This window comes from Stegastes partitus, unplaced genomic scaffold (assembly GCF_000690725.1).
Source record: "Stegastes partitus isolate 25-593 unplaced genomic scaffold, Stegastes_partitus-1.0.2 Scaffold0, whole genome shotgun sequence".
Lineage (NCBI taxonomy): Eukaryota > Metazoa > Chordata > Actinopteri > Pomacentridae > Stegastes > Stegastes partitus.
The window spans coordinates 2,519,470-2,523,970 of NW_007577731.1; positions in this window are offsets into that span (position 1 = coordinate 2,519,470).

The following is a 4,501-nucleotide window of genomic DNA, read 5'->3' on the forward strand; positions in this document are numbered from 1 at the left end:
AGTTTCTCATGTAGACACCAGCGGGTAGCTTTCGTGCAGCTCACGACACCTGTTGGTTGCACAGTTAAAAAAAAAAAACATAGGTCAAGGTCTGTTTACGACCACATGTTGGCCAATAACTTGAAAAACTGATAGCTTAGCCCAGTTAAAAATGGATAGGATGCATCAGTTTACAGAGAAACAGCAAACAAGCTGACACCAGTTGGGAATAGTAGCACCCCTTACACTTACTTACTGCAAAAATAATCTGCATTATATCCACCATCACTGCTAAAAAAAAAACAAAACTAAGTTGTGCCTGATCCTGTGTAGAAAGAATAGTCATCAGATACTACATGTTATTAGCGTTTAGCGGTGGAAAGCGTGACAATAGCATCGCCAAAAATGGAATTAGGTGATAAAGAAAACAGTAAAGATTTGGCATTTTCAGCTTCTAGTACTTGTACTAGTGTGGCCGACCTTTCATGTGTAAAGAGTATTTAAAATAAACCAGCATAAAATGTGTGCAAAGCCAAAGATGAGGTGAAAACACTCAAGAATCTTCATACAGCACAAGAACTCGGTTAGAATAGAAAAGATCCACTTAACAGCAGAAGGTGCAGTTATTTGGGAAACCATATTCAGAGCATGTTCAGCGATGAGATTACTGACAGACGGGATGGAGTCCAGTCACCGGGCCTCTCCTCCTCGACTCCCACCTCTCTTAATTAGCTTCATTCTTCAAACAGTCTTGCCGGAAACCCTTCGGTTTCCATTCACATCCAGGGAAATCATCTCCCCCCCGAAAGACTCATTTATACTCCGTCTGTTAAAAAAGAAGAAAAAAAAAAGGAGCTACTCTAAAGGCTTTGTGGAAGTAGAGAGATGAGCACAGAGCTGATACATGAATTTATAGCCTCAGTTACATTGTGTGACTAAATCCAATGAGGTCTATTATAACAAGACAAGCTTCACTATTACGTGCATCAGTCTTTCACCACTTGGAGAATGAGTCTCTTTATCTTTGTCCTGTTTCGTTCTTCTGCATACAAAAAAAGAAGTCTCTTTTGTTCGTCAGGAGAATTTGAATGCAATAGTCTGCTCCTCCTTTTGTTGTTTTTATCATAAAAATGAACGCTCCACCAGGAAAATGCCAGAAACTGAACAAAAGGCAAAGAAAAAAAAACATTGTTCCCGAATCAGATGCTTTCATGCATTGTACATGCAAAGCCCAATTATGGAACAGTAACTGGGTTTGAGGAGGGCACAAAATAGAGTCACTATTAAAAAAATAAAACACGTGTCGGTCTATCTGTGCAACACTGACATCATGGTTGCATAACATTGTTTTTGTACGTCCCAAAAAAAAAACCCACCGAACCGAAAATACAACTCGATAAAGCCACATAAATTCACCTGTGGTTTTGCTATTTGCTATTTTTTAAAAGCATTACACAACACAGTCATGACCACGCACTGAGCTACATGTGCCGCTTACAGTACGATAGATTTACAACTTTTAAGTATTTAAACTGTAAAAGTACTTTACTACAATGAAAACTGCTGCATTGAAAGTGTTACTTGAGTAAAAGTATGCACGCACAAGTTTTTTTTTTTTTTAAAGTAATGCAGAAAACAGTCCCCTGTGACTATTAAACTATTACATATTATACCATCACATTGTTGTTACTCACACATTCATGTAAAAGCTGGATTTTTAATTAAGGTGCACCTCGTTCTGAACAGCTAATGAATATTTATTATTATGAATCGATTCGCTGATTAATTTCTCCCTTTTTCCCCCTTATTGCTATTCGAAAGAGGCTGCCAGAAATAAAATGACAAGTGCTCCAAACCATCATCAGAGTAATTGCCAATTTTCTCTTTGGGTTCTGTAACAGAACATGCTGGTAGTTCCTCCGTGTCCTTCGTGTGTGTGCAAAGAATCGTTAGTAAAATAACTGTCAGGTGATTGTAACGGAGCGTTGCCCTCTGAGGTGGAGCAGTTTGAGCCCCGAGCCGTTCACACCCTCGTCGTATTTTGATTTTTTATTAATCAGCGTTTGTCTTCTGGCTGAAAATGGCACAAAAAGTGACAAAAGAAGTCGTGTTTGAGACGACACATTTAGAGTTTTTCACTCAGTTTTGTTCAAAGTTCTGCATCCAAAAGCATTCGTTCCCCTTTGAAAACGCTGCAGCAGCTGGAAGATCACACATATTCCTGGTTGCAGAGCGTTTTTAGTGACTTGCAGAGCTCAGCGAGAACTTCCCGTTGGTCGCTGCGGCTGCTCACGACACAGTCGAAGTCTATAAATCCAGTGTTTTCAAGAGCAAGTGGCCGCGGTGCATATTACAAGCAGCTCCACACTGAAAACTCTTAGAGAGCGTAGGAGGAAGCCAGCAGTGACCCCCGCACTGGCAAGACTTAATCTAAAGCTCCCCACCAAGACCATCCAGAGCTATTCTGGTCCCAACATCTGAGGCAAGCAGACAAATGCGACGAGGCTGGTCTCCATGGATACCGACCGAGGAGGACTCCACTTCTCCATGACGGGCTCACAAAAGCACGCCGAGCCTTTGCAAAAGGTCACCTGGGACCAGAGAGCTTCGGCTCATTGGTTCTGTGGTTGGACGAGATGGAAGATCGAGTTGTTTGGAGGTTGTTCCATCCCCAATGTCAAGCACGCCCGCTCGAATGCCTCGAGGCCGTTTTTCAGCCGATGTGGGAGGCGACCTTGGGAAAGTAAAGGACGTCACGAGAAAAGACGATTAAGATTCCTGGAGGGAAATTATCTGCAGGAAAAACGTGTCTTTGGACAATATTGGACCTTCAACGAAATAACATAAGCACGCTGGAGCGGACCAGCCAGAACAAAGCCCCGAATCCCCTTTGAGGATCTGAGGAAGAAGTGAAGAACAGCGGGATGGAGAGAGAGAATCCAGCCTCAAAGACCTGGAGATGGTCATGAAAGGAGAGTGGAAGCAAATCCCAGTGGAGACGTTTGAGAGCAGTAAAGGAAAGGGTATGAATAACTATGATATGCACAAAAACAGTTAAAAAATATCATCACAACTCGTTCACGGTGATGTCTTACAAACGTTCTCCCTCTCCATAAACTGAACTGAAATGTTTCCGGAGCGTTAAAGGAAGAACCTCCAGACTGATCAACAGGATGCTGAACTGCTGATCCAGATGTGCAAACACTTCTTTATTTAATTGTGTCTAGTTTTTGGATCCTGAAGAAACGCTCTCGTCTTGTTTGTACTGCTGTTCTACGTACAGCAACATGACAAAAAACTGGATTTGTTTTTGATTCATTGATGCCATTTCTAGCCAATAGAAACCTTTAAGGCAAATAAAAATTCACTAGAACTCAACATGTGGCTCTGAATGATTCAGACTTAGTAGATGTACGTAGCTACATCCCACGTCTGCTTCAGACAAATACCGGCTTCTCATTTCAAGCAAAAAAATCAATTTCTGAGCGGAATTTATGTCTGTAGCAGATATAAATATTAACTAATTAGCTAAATTAATAGAAAATCTAATCCCAGGTGCGTTATGTTTATTCCAAAACATATTTGCTGTTGCAAATTAGCTGTAGCTGCTAGGTGGCTCAGTGGTTAGCATCGTCGCATCGCAGCTAGAAGGTTCACGTCCCAGTGAGGACACCCGGGATCTTTCTGCGTGGAGTCTCCATGTTCTCCCCGTGCAGCGTGGGTTCTCTCCAGGTTCTCCGGCTTCCTCCCACACAGTCCAGAAACATGCTGAGGTTAATTGGTGATTCTAAATTGTCCGTAGGTGTGAATGTGAGTGTTCTTGGTTGTCTGTCTCTAAGTGTAGCCCTGTGATAGACTGGTTACCTGTCCAGGTGTACCTGCCTTCACCAGCTGGGATAGACTCCAGCCCCCCATGACCCTAGTGAGGGTTAAGGTGTAGAGATGATGGATGGATGTATGGAAATTAGGTGTATACACAGTTAAAGTAACAATTAAATAAGGAAGAATGAAGAAAGTTTCGTATAATACACTCAAAGAAAGGCTTTGTGTTTAGGAGCTAAAATAAAAAACTCTAATGGAAAACGTGTTAGATGAAAGAATGGGACCAGAAAATGAAAAAATAGAAAGCTTTGCAAAGTTTCAAGAAGGTTTCCATGATTTCACCCAGAGGTCGGACACAACCTCTTCTCATGTCCATCGCCCTGATTAGTCCGGCACAATGCAAACGGTTGATTTCATTTCCATTAGCAACAATGAGGGTGGCCCACGGACACGACCGGAGCCTCTCCTGTTATGTTAACATAACAAGCTTTCACATGATGGCTCATATTAGTCTAATTGTAATCCCAGATGCCACATCTGCTCTGAGGCTGCCGTGTAATCCGTGGCCGGGCTCTGGGATGTGCTGTTGTCTGCAGCCAAACATGTACAAGAGGAATCTGCTGTGGTCTGCACGACAAACCTCTGTGAGCTGGAAGAAAAAGGAATTTGAAGAAAAAAAAAATCCACACATCACTTTAGT